The sequence below is a fragment of the Jaculus jaculus genome, chromosome X (genome assembly GCF_020740685.1).
Source record: "Jaculus jaculus isolate mJacJac1 chromosome X, mJacJac1.mat.Y.cur, whole genome shotgun sequence".
In the NCBI taxonomy this organism is placed as follows: domain Eukaryota; kingdom Metazoa; phylum Chordata; class Mammalia; order Rodentia; family Dipodidae; genus Jaculus; species Jaculus jaculus.
The window spans coordinates 27,472,392-27,493,640 of record NC_059125.1 but is presented as its reverse complement, the minus strand read 5'-3'; positions in this window follow the sequence as shown (position 1 = coordinate 27,493,640).

The following is a 21,249-nucleotide window of genomic DNA, read 5'->3' as shown; positions in this document are numbered from 1 at the left end:
CCTAGGACTGGAGGGAGCCATATTCCACTGGAACCACCTCAAAATGTCTAAAATTCTGAGATCTATGACCTCGCTCCCCTTAGCAATGGTGAGGGAAGAGAGCCTTAGGGAGGGTTTCTTCGCATCATAGCTCCTTGTGTGTCCAACACTGGGAACCAACACCCGGCTGTAAGTGATGTTGGGTGGAGCCCCAAAGAGGGACCCGCACTGACATCAGAGTCTAGATGTAGGGCCTTGTTAGGGACAGCTTGGGCCTTGACACTGGCAGGGTGGGGGTTGAAGGTGATGGGTGAGGGAGAGGTCAGAGAAGGGGAATCCACGCCAGGTTTTCCTCTCTCAGCCCCTCCAATGTGTCAAAGAGAAAAACCGTTTTACAAAGGATTATACTTGAATCACTTACAGTCAGTATTTAAAAATACAAGGATGCATAACTGGGATTATTTTCCCCAGCCATAAACATCTGCATAACTCTTAGATGCTAGTTGGTGGGTGGCAGATAGATTGGTCTGGCTTGGGAGAAACATCCAACCCAACTTGAGGGGGATGCAGGGTTGGGAACAAGCACATTAATACTACTAATACTAATGCTACACTACTACTGTTACTACTAAAGGCAGGACTAAAGAAATTTGCCTCTCTCTGTCCCTGTCTGCCAGTCTCTCTTGTGTATTAGTTGACTTTTCACTTGCACTTCTCCCACTCCTAGTGTGGGACTAACGGGGAACTCGAGCTATCTTGACATTTGATTTTGTTTTATGCCCTCTCTATGGTTCCAAGGTACCTGGGATAGTCTTCAGACCTTGCCGCGTTCTTTTTTTTTTTTTTTTCTTCTTTCATTCTCACCTTTTCGCGTTTTTTAAAAAAACTGTTCATCCAGTGTGTGTGCTCATCCCGCCCCCCCCCACTACATTCCCAGTTTTGATCGCCCATCCTGGGCTTGCGGGTCTCATTGTAGCCAAGAGGCCATTAAAGATGCATTGGTTTCCACCTCAGTTTCCAGCCACAGACCCTCGCCGGGAGTCCCCCGGGTTGATGACTGAGAAACTCTGAGGCACTTTTCCCTCCCCGGCGGGCTCCGGGTTGGAAATCCACAAGACCCGGCTTCCAGGTGGCTCCGTGATTTCAGAGTGGGCTACGCACACGCAGGGAGTGGGTTGAAAATGAGTCCAAGAAAGATCGTGTTAAGCAAAAAGATACACAAATGCACAAATCATTTCTAAGAGCCCAAAGGGGTTTCAGCTTCTGTGTGGAAGACTACTTGGCTTCCATCCCCCTCCTCCCTCTTCTGCAGCTGTTCTTCCTTTAAAAGTAGTTGGACTTTCTGCTGGGGTGTATTCTAATTATAATCATCCACGATAAAGGGGGAGGTTAACATAGACTTTCTGATTCTGACTTAATGATCCCTGGAATTAAATCTAATTCTATTAATGGAACATAAATGCATTCTTTGAGAGACCTGTGTGAAAACTCTAGTCTTTTTTGTTCTGTCATTTTCTTTTCTGTATTTTCTAATTAATCTTGCCAAGTGAAGGAGGCATATCCATTCAACTTGGAGAGAAGGGCCTGAGCTATCCCTCAGATTTCTCCCAATTCAGTACCTAACTTCAAAATCTACTCTTTCTATTCCCTAGCGACTAATTTTGAAAAATAAATTACAGAAAACTTCTCTAAGGCACTGAATGGGAAGGCGGAGTCTAATGCCATCCACAGTGTCCACTTAGAATGTGGGCTTAAGATGTGTGTGCTATCCTATATGTTCTTTCATAAAATACAATGATGCTTCTAATACCTGGGAAGAATTTAATTGGTATGCTGAATATAGAGACCTTTAAGAACTTGCCTGCAGGACTATGTTTAAAAGAACTTGTAGATTAGCCCATTTTAATATTTCACTCTGCCAGAAAATGACCCTTCAGTTTCTTGTCTCCTTACTTTCCCCATTTTCTTTTATCCACCAATCAAAAGTAAACACATTTCAGTGATATATATATATTTTTTTTATGTTTGTATTCTATTACCCACAAACCCTGGCTTCCCTAATCATTAAAGTCAAACTATTTGGCTTGGTTTTCTGGCTGCTTCAAAAACAATGTATTTTGGTACATATGCCTTTAAAATCACCCTCTAAAATAGAAATGGCAATAATGTCTGGAAATGAGGGTCAAAAGTGTTCAAAACTGTTGTTTTAGCTGGCAACAAAGAAAGACCCTATATACAGAGGCAATGAATGGTAAAATATATGGATGTCAGGCATGGTGGTGCATGCCTTTAATCTCAGCACTTGGAGGCAAAGGTAGGAGTATCATTGTGAGTTCAAAGACAGCCTGAGACTACATAATGAGTTCCAGGTCAGCCTAGGCTAGAGTGAGACCCTACCTTTAAAAACAAACAAACAAACAAACAAACAAAAAAACACTGTTGTTTTTAGTGGAAAATGGGGCTTGTCCCCAGAACTGGAAATAATAATTATCTAGAGATGGCAAATGGAAGAAATGCCATTTTTGTGGTGAGAGAGTTAATTCTACACTATAGTTTCAAAATTATATCTGCAAGAAATATGAGATAAAGGGGTGGCAGTTAAATGTCATTATGGGGGGGGAAATGTTTGGATGAGAGTTAACCTCACACACTTTCCATTTGAGATGTTTTAATTTATTGTGCAATATACACATAGATAAATAAAGCTGTAATGGGCTTCCAGTCGCACCGGATGGCTCAGGTCCTCTTAAATTATGCTCAACCTCTTCAAAACATATATTTAAACAATAGAAATAAACTTCATTGGAATCTAGCGACCAATTTGAAAGCCATTGGAAGGGAAGACAATAAGTCCTGATTACACGCAAGGATTCTCTGTGATGTGATATCCCCTTTGCCAAGTCATTTTGCTGCTTTATTTATTTAATTTCTTTCTTTTTTTTTTTTAACAAACTTTCATTCATTTATGGTCTTCCGCAACCTGCTAATTTAACACTGGAGCGCGTTATTGCAGTGTTAGGAGGAGAGAAAGAGGGAGAGAAAACAACAATACTGCAATGATCCAAATGATACAGTAGAATTATAGCAATTATAGTTCTACTTGTGGAAGAAAACCTTGCTGAGATCAAGCAAACAAACTGAAGCCTTGTGAGGATAACAAGCGCCGGGATTGACAGCCGGTGCTGGGAAGAGCCGGAGGGCACAAGCAGAAATGTTTGCCTCCCCCACCTCAACCCCTTCTTTAACTCCAACCAGTCAAGGTTAACCTCCTGAAATGCTGCTCTCTGTGTGTTATCCACTCCAGGCTATGCATTTCCTGCACATATCCAGGTCTCTTCTCCTGCAAGCCTGGCAATAGGAGGAAACGTGACATATTCCGCTTGCCTACAACTTGTCCCACACCTTCTGTACCCCCAGCTTGTCCTCAACTTCCTACCCCGGCCTCAGTTCTCCCCAGGCTGCTGGAATGTCTTTGCGGACCGGGTTTGTTTGTTGATGTATTTTCAGAGAGGCAGCCGTGGAACGGTCCACAGGGACTGATAACTTGGATTTCATGGGAAGACTCCCTCACGTTTGCTTTCCTCTTCGCTGTGTCCTACGCCTGAGCCGAGGCTTACTCATTAGGGCTCAGCGGGGAGAGGTTTGTTGGGAAGCAGCTTTTTTGGAAGCATTCGGAGGATCGCAGCCGAGCCCTCAAGGTATGGACGTGAGGATGTGATTACTGTGTTAGGGCAACTCCCCTTATTTGCAAACTTTGCCACTCTCTATTACCCATCAGCAGCAGGAGGAGGGGGTGGGAGAGTGAGAACTTGAGAGAAAACAGACACCCCCTCCTTCGACACCCATCCAGGCGGCCGCCCAATCTTTTTCCTCTAGGTTTGCTCCAAGCTCCATGCTGGGCGAAGATGGTCGGAGCTTCCTCTCAGAATGCGCGGCGTGTGTCTCGTCCTGTCCTCTCCCACGGGCAAGAATCAAATGGTTGGATTCTGGGCTCTCCCCCGGATTCCCTTGTCAAGAGCACCCCATGTGCTGCCCTCCCGCCCACCCCACCCTCAGGTTTCCGAATCCCAGAGAGAAACTTCTCAGCGCCCAATAATCACCAGCATCTGCTTTCTTCTTTCCAACGCCGGCCCTGACCGCCGGACCCTGAGGGTGTGTCCAGGGTCGAAGGGTCCCCACGCAGCCTGTGTAGGAGAGATAGCGCATGAGTTGGAGCCCCGGTAAGGAGCAGCCAGGGACTCAACTCAAATGTCAGTCCCGAGGCCTCTTGGACCCCGGCTATCCGCGTCCCGCAGGCCTGCTCACCCCCCGCCAGCCAGCAGCACCCAAGTCGGGATGGACTCCGCGCCACGGCCAGAGCACGCCCCCTAGCGGGGGCTCCGGTGGGCCAAGCCCTCCAGGCTCGGCCTCTGGGAAGTGAAGTTGGCAGATCCAAGTGAATGGGCAGGAATGAATGGGGAAAGAAAACAAAAGCCTTGGAAACATTTCCAAGTGTTGTATAAAAGACCCATCTGTACCTTTCTTCTCCAGCGCGTTCGTGGTTAATGCCCCTTCCCCGCCTCAGGAGTGCAAGGGGGAAGATAATTGCTGTACCTCGGGACACACTGGACTTCAGAGCAAAATAATTGGAGGCGGAGCCAAGGCCAGCCTGCTGAGGATGCAACACCCAGCGGAAATTTGAATCTGCAGTGTCCAGGGTGCTCAACGAGGCCTACTGGCCTGCGCTGTCGAGATTCCTCGATCCTTACAGAAGGGTCATCTGAAGGCAGCTAGTGTTAGACTTTTTCAAATTTGAAATTGGTCTTTGTGGTGTGTTTTTAAGGTTGTTTCCCACTTTCTGATTCTTGAATACTAAGTTCCCTGCATTCAGGACTCCACGTCTTCTGATTCTAATATTCTCCCTCTTTTGACATAAACATCCCTTATTTTCTGTGTTGGATTCCATCACTCTCTGACTCTAGGGTCCTTCATTTATGATTTGTTCACTTCTCATCTTTTCTGGGATGCTGACCATCTCCTTGTTCCTCTTCCCATACTCCCCCAGCCCAAGACTTGCCTTGGGAAATCCTCTAATCCTTGGTTCCAGTACTCACAAATTACCTATTCTGTTTTGCTCTGGCCTGAAATGGAGAAAGACAAATTCAAGGTTGTGGTCCAATTCGCTTTGATTTGTTCAACCTGGAAACGATCCAGTTTACTGATGCTTGTGGAATCTTTGGTAAAGACTTACGGATGAAGCTTTTAAAAGGCAAAAAATTCCCTCTCAAAATTGATCCCTAAATTGATATTTCTTTCAAACAGAGTGTGTTAACCCTAACTCATCAATCAGAAAAACACAAATCTTGCTTCTAAAGTCCTAGAGAGTCTACAATTTCATATCCACAAACCTGCAGGATTTTAAAGTTATCCTGAAGCTAAACATTTACTGGGTAAGGCCTAAAAAGAAGAATCCAAAAATAGGACTGATAACAGCTCTTTAGAGTCCCTTATTTTGCTCTGTGTCTTGCTAATTGGGAAGTTCAACACGAGGCTTTCCCTACCCATACAAACCTGGTATTTCAGAGGCGGGGGAGCAGATAGAAAGGGTCCTGTGGGAAGGGAGGCGTGGGTGTTCCCGTGTTTAATTAAGACTTGCATTGTGTGGAAGGGAGGAGGGAAGTTGCCTGGGTTGCACAACGCTCTGTTCCCTTCATCACAAAATAACCTGCAAATATTAAAAAAAAAAAAATCCGTGACTAAGAAAAAGCCGGCTTTGGAATAGATAGCATTAGTACCACAGTGCTTCTGGAATCAAGATATCTAATTTCCTGCCGCAAATCACTTACCCGATCAGAAAACACAAATAGCTGAACAGAAGAGGAAAAAAATAGAGGAGGAGGACGAGGAAGAAAGGCCCTGGAATAAAAATAACAGCTCAAAAGGGCTTACATCCAACATTCTGACAGGCGTCTCCTCCAAACCTGGGGCAGTTCCGTCCCCCTCCCCCCACGGCTCTTCTGCCCCCGACTTTCCAGCCTACCCGGTATCCTTTTTCCAGGACACCCCGATCTTTGAGGGGTGGGAAATCGGTCTCAAACTAAGGTTAGAAGGGCGATTGTGGTGGATAATTGGGACCCTCAGGCCTAGAGGCTTCGTGGGTCCCTCCCTCCCCGAGGAAGAACCCATAGGGCATCGACCGCATCGCGTCCACATCCAAAACGGTGGCTCAGGCAGGATCCCTAGGCTGCCTTGGTTTCCCGGTCGGGAAGGAGGTACCCGCACCTGGAGGCCAGGAAGCTTAAATGCCCAGTTCCAATGCGCTGCCAGGATGGGGATGGGGGGCCGCTGGCTGCCAGGACCACTTGGAGTCTAGTTACGGTCTGGGTCTCAGGAGTCCTAGGAGCAGAGCCAAGGCCAGGCCCCCTGTGACCTCGGTGGCCCTACGCAGGAGGTCGGAGCTAGGTGCCCGCGAGAGGGCGCGGGAGGGAAGGCGCCCTTCTCTGCTGGTCCTCAGGACCCAGGGGTCCTTGGGGCGCGCAGACTCCTGCAGGCAGCACCTACACTGCCTTAGCCTTTGTTTTTTCCTCTTTGGAGATTAAATGAAACCATCTGTTTTTTTTTTTTTAAGTGAGAAAATCGTAGATTCTTCGTAATCGCCTGAAATTTGGTGTTGCATGCCTCCAATCAACATCACATTCTTCCACTCCACTTCAGACTTGGCGAGTTGGAGCACAGTTCCTAGCACCCAGGAGCAGTTTAGTAAATCTTTACTGAACTGGAGAATGGCGCTGTGGCTGTTAGGAGTGATGGAGGCACGTTGATTTGGGCAAATGGCGTTTGAGTTTTCATTCTCATGAGGTGGGCGCTGATTGATCTCCCCTCCCCCATCTCTTATTTATCCAGGCCTCATTCTCTCTCCTCAATTCTCCCATTACTGCTGTTGGGGCTATTCCATTGTTCATCACCCCTCCGGTTTAAGGAATGCAAAGGACTACAAAGAAATTAAAACCAATGTATTTTGCTCAGAGAACCCAGAAGGGCTGGAAAAAAAGGCATTTGAAACCCATAGTTCAAGTGAAATTTAGACGTATGAGTGATTTTTACTTACTTCTTTTCATGGATAATAGAGAGTTGGCATTATCTGTCACTGTACGTTCACTCTAATAAATAGCTCCAAGACTATAATCTAACAGGTGTAAAATTTCCCTTTTCTGAGAAATGAGGAGACCACCAACACTATCTTTTAAATAGTGCAAATAGAAAATGCTATTGTTGACAGTCTTTCACACTGGAGAATCAATTACATGCTCTCTCTCTCTCTCTTCTTTCTTTCTTCCTTCTGGGTTTTGGGGTAAATGATGTGTACCACATATAGAGTGTTGTAAGCAAAGGTCAGTTGATTTATTTAAATTATGTAACCCTCCCCCACCCAAAAAAAAAAAAAAATCCAGAAAGGCCTTTGTAACTCTTCTAACTGTAAGGGGACTAATAGGAGAAAATGCCTGTCCTTCCTTAGATCCGTTTTCCTTTATCTCTTCCAAAAATGTGGCCTACTGAAGTTTTAGGTATTACATGACAAAGAGGGAAAGAGAACCAAAGCTGCTGGAAGAATCATTCGTCTGGGAGGGTCCATTTCTCTCTAATATAGGTTGAGTCTATTCCTGACCAGACTGGCTGTATTTGTAGTTTTATCTGAACTCACTAGTTCCCAGACAACTCTTTCCCAGCTGTCCTCCACCCCACTTTTCAAGCAACTGTGGGTCAGATTGGCTCCTGCTGCATAGAAGGCAGAAAAGAAAAAAAAAAAAGACTTCCCTTAGACATGCTATTATGAAAAACCCATGAGAAACAGACACAGTCATGGACCAACCTCCTGTTCCTCCGTGTTCCTTCTCCTTTCTTTGGCTTTTGGGTTGAAGCACTTTGATGTTATTTATATAAAAGAAATGACATTAGGCTAACCTTTTATTTTATTACACTAAGGGGAGATTGAACTATAACTTTAGAAATTGTGACATTCCATTGAGAACTATATTAAATTGCTTGAAAACATTTTGAAGGCGTCATTGGTACTGTCTGTAGTGGTAAGTGAAACAAAGGATTTCACAGCATGTTGGGTTTAATACTAAGTCTGTTCATATTTAGGTCTTTATGCTATTAAGTAGGAGAGCGAAGAAAGGGAGGTGGTGAGATTGGAACAGGGGGACTAGAATGGAGAAGCACCTCAGAGAAGACAGTTCTGAGAATAACAGGCACTGCATATTGAGCACTTACTCTGTGCCACAGCGTGTGCCCATTGTCTTTGCACACTGAGTAGTCATGTCCCTGACACCGCTATGTGGATGGTTCGATTTTAATCCCTCTTTTACAGACTAGGAAATTGAGAAACAGAAAGGATGAACAACTCCTCCCAGTCTTCCTGGGATCTGCCTGGTTTGTAAACAGGAAGTCCTATGTCCCAGAGAGCTCCTCAATCCTGGGCCAAACAGGCCCATTGATCATCCTAGTCAAAGGCAGGAGTAGTTTATTCAAGGTCAGGAAGCTGGAGCCAGAGTACGAGGGAAGCCAGCAATTTGGCTCCAAGTAAGTACTCAGTGTGCCTGTCTCCCCTGTACACCTTGCTTGTTTTACTGATTTTACTGATGAGTGACTTGAGGGGAATAGAGTCCACCAACCTATCTGTAGTGGTAGCAGTCATATTCCTTTTCATCTTTCAGCTACCTTTTAAAAGAATCTTGGTAGAAGAGTGGCTTTGTAAAATCTTATTTAAAAAATATTTTAAAAAGTGGGGTGGGCCGGGCGTGGTGGCACACGCCTTTAATCCCAGCACTCGGGAGGCAGACGTAGGAGGATCGCCATGAGTTCAAGGCCACCCTGAAACTACAGAGTTAATCCAGGTCAGCCTGGACCAGAGTGAGACCCTACCTCGAAAAACCAAAAAAAAAAAAAAAAAAAAAAAAAAGAAAGAAAAGAAAAGAAAAAAAGTGGGGTGGGGGAAGCAGCACATGGGAGCATCAGGGTGTCTAGCCACTGCAAACAAACTCCAGATATGTGCACTAACTCTGTGCATCTGGCTTTACGCGGATACTGAGGAACCAAACCTGGGCTGGCAGGCATTGCAAGCAGCCATTGAGCCATTTTGCCAGCCCTAAAATCTTACTTTAAATTAAATTTTTTGTTTGAGAAGGAAGACTTGTACTATTATCTAGGCTGGCCTCTAGTCCTGATGCTCAAGAGATTCTCCTGCCTCATCCACCTAGGTACTAGGCCTACATGTATGTGCCATCATGTCTGGCTTTATTTATTTACTTATTTATTCATTAATTTATTTTGAGAAAATGTCTCATGTTGTCTAGGCTGGTCTTGATCCTCTTGCCTCCACTTTCCAAGTGCCAGGATTACAGGCATGTGTCACAATGCCAGTATCTAGCTAGTTTTTCTTTTTTTAAATAATAAAGATAGGTTCTCATTTGGGATGTAGCTCAGTGGTAGAATACTTGTCTAGCATGGGAGACCTTTGGTTCAGTCTCTAGAACTTCTAGAACTGCAAAACTCAAATCAATTTTTTTTTTTTTTACTCTTTTCATTTTGGAGCCCAAGCTGGCCTTAAACTCCCTGTGTGGCTGAGGCTGGCCTCAAATGCCTGATTCTCTGCCTCAACATCCTAAGAGCTAGGGTTACAGGATTGTACATCCACATCCAGCTATAAAATTGAATCTTAAATATAGTAATAAAAAGCTCCCCACTTCCAAAAAAGGAGACAAAAAAAAAAAAGAATGTCAATGAAAAAACAAAACAAAACAAAACAAAACACATACCATCTTGAGAGAACACATGTTGCCAGCTGGAAAAATGAGAAAATGTAGAGAAAGGAGGTCACCTATATTATAAACACAATTTATAATGAACGACAATTTAAGCACTGCAATAAATGCACAAAGGAAATAATTAGATAGAACATGCGGCCATGAGGCAGGGAGCATTTTAACTCTCTAAAGCAGTTGATGTATTGTTCTGATACCATTATTGTCCAATAATGATGGTCATTGTTCTACCTCATATCATCCTCAAAACTGGCAGCCCCTTGCAGCCTGCAGTGTTTCCAAACAGCATCTCGGGGTCCTCTGGACAAACTGCACGAACTGATTGTGTGAACAGGTTGTGGAGCTGGGCAGTAGCCAGGAGAGGAATCACTGTGTTTCGTAAAACAGCTCATTGTAAAAAAGCAGCTTGACATCAATAAAAATAATCACTATTTGATGTATTTCTTATAATTATAGGTCATCTCTTGGAGAGGCTTTGCAGTTAGCAGAGTTGTGATTTGGCCTCTGCCACACTGATGCAGGAGGCAGCCAGGCCTCAGTGCCTCTCAGAGTCCTGGCAGGCATCCTGAATGCCATAAGCTTATGCACAACTTCAGGCAAGAAAACATTTTGGAAATGATGAGACAACTGTGAGAGAGTTGCAACTGTAAACAGCAAATGTGCTAAAGAGTATGCAGAGCTAAAAGAGGGCAGGTGGAGCGTGTTCTCAGTTGTTAAATGTGAAGAAAACATTAGGCTGACTTCATTGCAGTACTGCAGAGCAAGAATGTGTATGAGTGACTGTTGTTGTTTTATTTAATACAAGCACTCGGGGCTGTGTGAAGATCAGGGATCCAGGAGCCAAAAGCTTCTGAGAAAAAAGGTGAACAGCTGCCATTCTTGTTAAACACAAATCTTTCATCCTTGTTTAATCATTCCTCCATACCAGACATTTGTGTTATTTTAATTGTTTTGACATTATAGCCCTATTGTAAAGAAAATTTTGGTGTACCTAACTTAGTCTCTTGCATTATTTCCTTTCAATAATTTCCTAAGAGTAAGATTACTGGATAAAGAGCAAGCTCTTGAAATATTGCCAAAATGCCTTCAACTTGTTGAACCAACTTCCCCCACTGCTAGCAATCTATGAATGTACCAATTTTGCTACAACCTTGCTAGCATTACATATTATAGCCTTTCCTCCTCAAAATCTGATTATTTAAATAACTATATAGTTGACTCTAGCTCTTCTAACCCCATGCTGGGTATTTCCTGCCCTCAGTACAGAATTTCTCTCATTCTTCTGAATGGCTTGGATTACCTGTAAAGAGGGCAAAAATACATGGAAGAAGGTAATTTTGAGATAGCACATATGTGCCATGCTGGGTGAGGCCATTAAAGAGCCCTGTGTTAGACGTGGTGGTGCCTTAGGCTCTGAAACATCCAAGTACTACCTTGGGGCTAGTTCTTTTAATTTAATTAATATATTTTTGAGATAGGGTGTGGTAATTTGAATGAGATGTTCCCCATAGCCTCTTTTGAATACTGGATTCCCAGCTGGTGGCATTTGTGAGGTGGAACCTTGCTGGAGGACATGTGTTCTGGGAGTGGGCTTTGTCAGAGCTAGCTCATGCTTTTTATTTATTCGTTTGGAGAGAGAGGAGAGAGAGAGACAGAGAAAGAGAAAGAGAGACAGAGATAATGGGTGCACCATGTCATCCAGCTGCTGCAAACTAACTCCAGATGCATGCACCACTCTTTGCATCTGGCTTTACGTGGGTACTAGGGAATTGAACCTTGGTCATTAGGCTTTGCAGGCAAGCACCTAAACTGCTGAGCCATGTCTCTATCCCCCATAGCTCACTCTCTTGTTGCTTCCTGACATGCTTTCCCCCACGAAGATGAAGCTTCATCTCAAGACTGTAGGCTTGAAATAAAAACTTTCCTTACTTATGCTCCTTCTCGTTGTGTGTTTTATCCTAGCAATGACAGGGTAACTGCTACACAGGGTCATGTAGCATAGGCTGTCTGTCCCCCAACTTGCTATGTAGCTAAGGCTGGTCATGAACTTGTGATCCTCCTGCCTCCACTTCCCAGCTGCTGGTGTGCACAGTTGTGCACAACCACTCTGGGCTTTTAGAGCCCATTCTTTCTATTTCCTGGCTCTGTGGCCTTGGACATTCTAACTAACCTAGGAAGACTCAGCTTGCTCACTTGATAATCAGAGATAATAAAAGTAACGTCAGCATAATAATGAGGATGGGTCTGTGGATTCCATAGCAAGTGGTCAGGCTACTGCCCTGAGTACCCTCAACCCATGACCCCAATATGATTGCAGGATGGAGGCTCAAAGGAACCATTAAGTATAACTTACTGGTAGCTGAGGACTGCTAGGGCCACTGAAGCCTTAGCATGAACGTGGCTGCTGTTGTAAAAGTCTCCCCAGGGCACCAGCACAAAGAACCAGTGGTGTCTGAATAAGCTTTTTTTATTCCATTAGCAGGTGGGCAGACTGCTGTCCAGAATGGCCTTCAGTTCCTTAGCACATGTGCCTGAAGTTCAAAATCAATAATAGGCAGACTACTGACAGAAGAGACACCATGGCCATCGCACAAGGCCAATGAGTGACCCAAAGGGCTCCCTGGGCACCAGTACATGGGAAGGATGGTGGCTGAAGGGGCTCTTAATTTTACAGAGTTTAGGCAGATTGATTATGGGGCAGACATGGCATGGGGGCATGCTGGGAGATGAAATGATTCCTAGAACCCTTGTGAGAGGGTAGGTTTGTGACCAGAGGGCCAAAGGGACATTGTCCCAAGGAAATGATGAAGAGTCCAATGAGGCTTTTTCTCCACCACAATCCGGGTACTTGAGGTTAGAATGCATTTCAGCTCCCCTGTTGATTGTGGGCTTAAAACTAGAAGGAGCAGTCAATAGGTAATACTAATGTATGATCTTGGGTGTCAGGAACTTTCCCCAGACCTATGAGCCCTAACCTATGAGTACTTGACAATTTAACAAAGAATTTAGAAAATGGACACCAAGAAGGGTGAATTATTAATTATTAAGCTTATCTAGAGAGAAATTAATAATTATGAGGTTTATTTATTGTAAGGGGAATTAACATCCAGGGAAAAGGCGGGCTGAAAGATTCAAGCCAGGAGAGATTTCTCATCCTTGCTCAGCTGGAAAGAGAGAGGGGTGACAGAGAGAATCACCATCACAGAGAGGTCTCCACGGTGGGGAAAAAGGCTCTGGAGGAGGCAAGTACACCCACATGTGGGAGGCAAAGTGTAAGAACCCAAAGATCTCCTTCACATAAAAGACCAGAGAGGATTAAAAAATAGTGAAGGACTCAGAGATCAAAGAAAAATCATACATATAACCAAAGTGAGAAGCCACCCCAAAGTGAGACACTTGTAGAAGACAGGTAAGAAAATTCATAGGCCAAGAGAAGTGTTTTCCACTTCCCAACCAGGATGAAAGCCAGCGGGGGAAGGGGAGAGACAACTTTACTCACATGTTCAGGCCCTCTCACAGGAAGGAAGAAGAGAGAACTGGACAGGACAGGCCAAGACCTGATCGGTTTGTGGACTCAGGGAGCTCATCCAGAGAGGCTGAGCTGAGGAAGAAGCGGAAAGTTCCTACTGGGGGGGGGGGGTATTACTGCCAGCTGTCTTGAATGAGACATGGTCAGAGGCGAGTTCTAGTTTTGCCAGGACAGGGTAGAATGGCATTTTTTGGTTGCTTCCTTGGGCTTCTGTTCCCAATTAATTGCCTATAAAAAGCTATTTTACTCCTGTTTCTCCTGCAATAACTGGACAGACTATTGGCCAAAAGGGCTCCAGAGACACTAGATCACAGGGAGGCCAGTAGTTTTTTTAAGGGTCTTTAGTCAAATTCCACAGTTTTCAAGCAGACTGATTGATACCTTGCAACCTTCTTGCCACTAGAATCTTAGAAGGATACCAGCTAAAAGGGCTCTGACTTAAGACAAGGTGAGGGCATGCTGGGAGGCTGGAATATTGGTAGAACTCTGTTGTAAGGACAGGTGAAACCTTCAGGATGCTGGCATGCAGGAAAAGATGGTGGCTTCAATCGTTCTTACTTTCCTAGAAGACTAGCAATCTGTGGTCAGAAAACTTTCCCAGCACTCAAAGGGTTGTAAGAGAACATAATGGCAGAAAAATATCCAGATGGCTCTTGATTCCATAGCATGCAGAAACACTAAAGACTGAAATGAAATGCAGAACTTTTTAATAAAAATTAAAAAAAATTTATTGACAACTTTAATTCATATAAACAATGGACCCTGATCATAAGCCCTGCCCACCACCCTTCTTTGTCTTTCATCCTGTATCCCCTCCTTCACTGAACCCTTTCTTCTTTCAAACTAGTCCCTCTTCTATTTTGATGTCATCATTTTTGCCCTCATATTATATAGGTCTTGTGTATAGCATCATCCACTGGGAGGTCATCAATGAAATGAACACTTAATATCTGAAAGGCAATATTCCAAAGCACTCCCATCCTTCCTTTGTCTCTTACATTCTTTCTGCCATCTCTTCCACAGTAGTCCCTGAGCCTTGGAGGGTGTGATAGAGATGCCTCAGTGCTGAATACTCCACTGTCACTTCTTCTCAGACATGTAGAACTCTTTTAAAAAAAAAACAAACATATTTTAGGGCTGGAGGAATGGCTTAGCAGTTAAGGCGTTTGCCAGAAAGCCAAAGGACCCAGGTTCAGTTCCCCAGGACCCACATAAGCTAGATGCACAAGGGGGCACACACATCTGGAGTTCGTTTGCAGTGGCTGGAGGCCCTGGCATGCCCATTCTCTCTCTCTCTCAAATGAATAAATAAATAAAATAAAGTATTTAATTTAATTTATTTATTTGCAAGGAGGAAGGAAGGGAGGGGAGAGAGAGAGAAAGAAAGAGAATGGGCACGCGAGGGCCTCTTGTTGCTGCACATGAACTCTGAACACATGCACCACTTTGTGTATCTGGCTTTACATGAGTACTGGGGAACTGACCCTGAGCCTTCTGGCTTTGCAAGCAAGCACTTTAACCACTGAACTATCTCCCCAGCCCCATCAGACTCTTGATGGGGTTCAGGTTTGAGATCAGAAGGCTCTCCAGAACAACAGCAAATGGGAAAGCAATAACCAAAAAAATATTTGTCTTACACAGTGCTCTGGAGACCTGAGGATGGATCTTAGTTTCCCTCTCTTACATAAGCTGGGCCCTTCAAGGATCCACTGGTGCATTTCAGAATGAATACTGTCTAGAGAGGCTCCAGTCCTAACCATCTGGAGATTAGTGGGGAGCTGGAAAGGATCTTGATGTATAAGCATGGAGGGAAGGCTGGCGTCTGAGAAGGTTGACTCTTTTATAGCATATCTGCTATGGACCCAGAAGGGTATGAGCTCTATATAAAGTGAGGCCCATATAGTAGCCCAAGGAGCTCTAATTTTCACAGCATACATACAGCTTACTGATGGCCAGTTAGCCCTGTGTTTACCAGCACAAGGGCACAGAGGGAGGTGTTGAAATAAACTATTGAACTCTAGCAAGTGGATATATTTCTAACAGGATGACTCTATAATACTCCAGTTTGATATCTGGATGGTTACTGAAAGATGTCCTGATTTCTAAAATGCGTGGTGTGAAGGTACAAAGGGCTATTGACCTTATAGTACATCACCCTATATAATAGCCAACATTGTCTTCAAGTACACAGCAGCACACAGTAAAACTGTTAGAATGGACCTCATTCCCTACCATGTAGAGAGATCAAGGACCAGAGTGACCGACAGAATCCTAGCTAATAGCTGGTGTCATGACTGGAAGTGGATCTAGGATGTGATCATAGGAAAGATGGTCACCAAAAGGGTCCGACCCCCTTCCCACTCTTCCCTTCCATTGAACTCCTTTTTCTTTCCAACTAGTCCCTCTTTTGATTACTTTTTTTTTTTTTTTTTTGCTTGCCTCCATCATCCATGTCAAAATGTTGATGAGCTCAATATTCTGCAGGTCTTGGAGAGCTAACAACAGTTGCTGTGAGGTCATAAAATAACAAGAACAAAGCCAGAATATAATGTCCCAAATTATTCCTCCCTATCCTTTGGCTTTTACATTTTTTCTGCTCCTTTTTCTGAAATATTCCCTGAGCCTTGGAAAGTATGATAATGATGTCTCATTTAGTACTGAGTGCTCAACCATCACTTATTCTCAGCAGTTTGATGAGTTTTGAGTCTCCCCAATAGTTACTGTCATCTAGAAAAAAGAAGCTTCTCTGAACAAAGATGAAAGCAGAACTCATCTATCAACATAATATGAATAATAGAGGGCAGTTTTGTGGGCACAACATATCCTCTTAGTCAATCAACTGTAGTGGTTTCTCCCCACCCCCCCGATCCATGATCTTCCTAGCTATAGCTTTTGTTTTTTTGTTTTGTTTTGTTTTGTTTTTTTACTACATTTTCAGTACCAGGATGAATTCCTTCCTATGGAATAGATCTCAGAGCCAATCAGAGAGAAGCAGTTGATTACCCTCATAACAGTCATGCCCGTGTTTCACTGGTGTATACCTCTTGCCTGGCTGGTCCATTGTGTAGCACCCAGGGTGGATCAATAGTGGGGTAAATCCGTTGATGATTTTCATTCCAGCGGGCTGCATCACACTTTCCAGTACTATGAGAGCTAGTTCACAGAAAGGAGGCTTCCAGCTTCCTTCCAACTTGAGTTTTCAGTGTCCTGTGACCAACACTTTTGGTGTCTTCAGCAACAGGGTCTCCTGGTTTCCTAAAATTTGAACAACAAACCTCAAGCTCCTTGCTACCATAGCCAAGATTTTCTTCAGCCATCATGCCCTTCCGGTCAGAATGGACCATTCCCTCAAATTCTCCCCTCAATTGCTTCTTGTCAGTTATTTGGTCACAGCAAGGAGAAAAACAACTAAATATTTCCAAGCATGCTTTCAGGACACTAACCCAGCTCCTCTCCAAACTTTCATGCATGCTGGCGGACAGTGGGCAATGCTTATAGCGCTACTGCCTGTGGCTGTGCAACCAAGAGGCATTTGACCACCATGTCAGTTTCACATGCTTTACAGCTGAGGGTCCTTATGACTTTGCCCTCACTGCAGTCTAAGGAAAGTGATTCCTTTCTGCTACCATCCCACCTGCACGCTGGTGTCCTAAGAGAATTCCCCATCAGAAACATGACCTCCATCTAGTATTTCACTGACAAATTCTTTACCTAGTTTACCTACATGTTGGGAGAAACTTTACTGTTCTTCTCCTTTGCTATTTTCGATGGAGGAGAAAGGCTCCAGCAGTTCCTCCAATCACAAATAGCCTTGGACCAGGGAAGCGAGAGCCAGCTGGTCATCAGTCTGCTGATATGTTTTTTTTTTTTTTTAAATAAGCTCCTGACAACCATACATGTTTTACATGGTGGAAAATAAAGGCCCTTCCTGTTGCAATGTGCCCAAGTTACTTTGAAGAAAGAGACCATTATGCAAAGTCTGTAAAGTGACCTAAAGGACTCTTGTTTCCATGGCAAGTTGAAAACTAAAGGACAATCATCACCTGGTTTCCCAGCACCCTCAAAATAGCCCAGAGAATCCTGGGGGGTATGTTTGTGACTCCTCCCATCATCCAGTGAAGGAGAAGGACAGAGCCCAAAGGGTTCTCATAAACAGTGTATCTGTGGCCTAGGTCTAGAAGAACCCTTGACTTCCCACTGTATAAGGCCTATTAGATGGCCAAAATAGATCTTTTTCCCATGGCATGTCAGAGCTGGTGGTTGATTGGTCCTCTTCCCCAGCATGACAACTGTATGAGAGTCAAAGTGGCCTCCAATGGTCATGTAGGCTGGCGACCAAATGGGCTTGGAGGTCTTATTAATTCATAAGTCATCAGACAAGAGGAGCCAAATCTGGCCCTAGTATGGAGGATGACACATCACCCACTAATCATGGCCCCTTGTCTGGATGCATTGAACAGGTGGCCCTTAGGTTTTATTCCCCTGTGGAGAAGGTAAACATGGCCATGTATGGGATAAAGCAGGAAATGGAGACTTGACCAGAAGGAGGAATACATAAATGTTGTTAACCTTGCTGGACATGATGGCTCACGCCTTTAATCCCAGCACTTGGGAGGCAGAGGTAGGAGGATCACTGAGAGTTTGAGGCCACCCTGAGACTATTCCAGGTTAGCTTGGTCTAGAGTGAGACCATACCTTGAAAAATCAAAAAAAAAATATTGTTAACCTTTATCATCATTGTTCTCTGCTTCTCTAGCCCTAGCTTCCCTTGCAGTTAAGTTTGGCCATGTGACTAAGTTCTGGCAAACTGCATTTGATACATCTAGGTCTGGTTCATAATAAACTTCCCATGTACCATCTTCTCTCTTCTTCTTATCCATGGGTAAGTGGAGAAGACTTCATAGACCTAGAGAAAGACAGAATTACAATATGGAAAGAGCCTGTATTCTTTTTTTTTTTTTTTTTTTTTTGGTTTTTCGAGGTAGGGTCTTACTCCAGCCCAGGCTGACCTGGAATTCACTATGGAGTCTCAGGGTGGCCTCGAACTCATGGCAATCCTCCTACCTCTGCCTTCCGAGTGCTGGGATTAAAGGTGTGCACTACCATGCCCGGCATAGCCTATATTCTTGAATGACTGTGTAAGACAACCCCCAACTTTACTGGACAAGTTACATAAGTAAGTGATAACATTTTATTTAGGTTAGCTACTCTTCATGAGTAATCTATAGCAGCTAGTACTGTTTCCTTTTATGAGGGGGCTAAATATGGGGTTTTGTTACCTATTCCAGGTTGACCTGGAACCTGCTATGCATCCCAGTCTGGCCTCAAACTATGGCTCCAACTTCCCCAGTTGAGCTGGGCACAATGGTGTGCACCTTTAATCCCAGCACTGAGGAGGCTGAAGTAGAAGGATCACTCTGAAGTTGAGAGCACTCTGGACTACAAAGTGAGTTCCTGGTCATTCTGGGCTAGAGTGAGACCCTCCCTTGAAAACGCCAAAAAAAGTTATCCTGAGAATTGATCTTTAGTGATTGGGGGATGCGTCAGCAGTGAAAGTACTTGCTTAATTAACAGGTTGGCATTTGAGACCAGCTTGAGTCCTGAGGGTCCTGGTGGTTGGACATAAAGATTGGGTGGTAAATATCACCCTGTTGAACATCAGTTTTTGGCCTGTGTTGAGGCCTTCAGCTTTGGACAGATGTCCTTTGAGCCATGCTTTCTGTGTATATAACCTAAAATAAGGTCTTGGACCTAGGCCGCCTACTGTCTAGGCAGAGAGCTTGTCCAGCTAGATATTTTGAAAGCTTGAAGAGCTTATCAAAACAAAAGACTATTTCTTTATTTTTTTATAGCTCCCTCATCATGAACTGTGAATCTAAGTAAATAATCCAAAATTGGTCTTTAGCTCATAAACATTACAGTGTATTGTGGAGACATGAAACAGATAACTATGCAGATGTTTAACTGATAGTACTTTGGACGCATATTGTGAGGAAGAACTTTGTGGTAGGAAAATAAACAGCACAGGATATGACCTGTGTGAGGGTCAGGGAAGACTTCTTTGACCAAGAAATTGGAGGGATGAGCAGGAGTTTCTACAGTGCTATGAAGATCAGTAATCATTACATTGTTGTATGTATCAGAATTACCCAGAGTCCTTGTCAAGCATCACAGATGGCCCAGTCCCACCTGAGTTTCTACTATGTGGAATTTTCCTGGGGAGATGAACAAATATCTGTTCACCCAGACGGGACACCAACAAGAGATCAAATAAATAATTCCACCTATGGCTAGCTTGGTGGATGGATTACTTATGAGGAGCACGTGTATCTTATAAGCAGCTATACCACTGTACTCTCTCCCAGCAACAGGTAGCTATTTAAGTATATCTTCAGGGAGGGAGTCTCTCTCATGAGCTCCACCCACTAAGCTTAAATCTTTGGGGAGAGGTGGAGTTTTGTGAGTTCCTCCTCCCTCCATCACAGACTCTCTGCCTCAACCTCCCAGGTGGGGTCTCTCTGGAGCTCAAGTTGACCTGGAACTCACTCTCTAGCCTCAGGCTGGTCTTGTACTCACAGTGATCCTTCTATCTCAACTTCTCAAGTGCTGGGACTAAAGGCATGCACCATTATCTGTAGCTTGTGGCCAATTCTTAATAGGGCCAATCTTGTACAGGTTGCTTATGGGTGATCACTGTTGTTGTGAATTCAAAACATCAATAGCATGCCATGGCTCAAGGACAGCATTCTACAATATTATCTAATTCAGTAGGCCTGGAGTAGGTCTGATGATTTATTTTTTTCTTTTTTAAAAGATTTTTTTTTGTTTTTTTTTTTTTTTGAGGTGGGTCTCACTCTAGCCCAGGTGGAGCTGGAACTCACTCTGTAGTCTCTGGCTGGCTTTGTACTCACAACAAACTCCTACCTCAGTTTCCCAATGCTACCATGTTTCATATTTCTAATCTGTTCCAGGTATTGGTAATATTATTAAAGAACCACACTTTGAGAACCTTTGTTTTGGACCATATATCCCAATAGTTATCCCTCTACCTGTATTATTACAGTTGTGTATGGTGACAGTGAAATGACTGATGATTTGGGAATGGGATGATTAATCTTGATGGCTAACTTGTCTGGATCTGTAATCAATTAAAGGACATACCTCTTGATGGTTCTGTGAGGGCATTTCCTGAAAGGTTTAACTGAGAAGAACTTTCCCCAAAGTTGGCTGCACTTTTTGATCACCAGCCTGGTTATAAAGAGGTCTTATGGGGCTAGAGAGATTGCTTAATGGTAAAGGCACTTGTCTGTGAAGCCTAAGAACTCATGTTCAAATCTCCAGGTCCTATGTAAGCCAGACACACAGTGACACAAGCGCGCAATGTCACACATGCACACAAGGCAGTGCACAGGTCTGGAGTTTGTTTGCAGTGGCTGAAGGCCCTGGCCCATCCATTCTCTCTTCCTCTCTCTCTCTCTCTTTCTCTCTCTCTCTCACACATATTTTAAAAAGAAGTAAAAAAAAAAAAAAAAGAGGTCTTAGGAAAAAGCACTACTATTCACTTGCCTGTCTTCACTTATTGCTTGTAAGTGCATCTTTCTTGCTATAGCTGTTGCCACCACCAACATTAGAACCTACCTTCTTCACCCTTTCAACATGGAAAGACCAGCAACTCTCCAGGAGTCTTTCAGGCCTTCAGCACCAGATTGGGACTGCTGAGGTAACTAGCTTCATGGACTGAGCAGTTATAAGGTTTTCAGCCTCTTTAGTAATCAGACAGCTACCCTGGAACTACCAAGTTCTTATCATGGAAGCCATTCTAGTAAATCGCCATATACATACTCTCTAAGGTTTGTTCCTGTAGAGAACTCCACCTAATACGAGTGTGGGGGATTAACCTACTCAAACAGGGTGTAGTGGGTAAGTATTCAGTAGAGA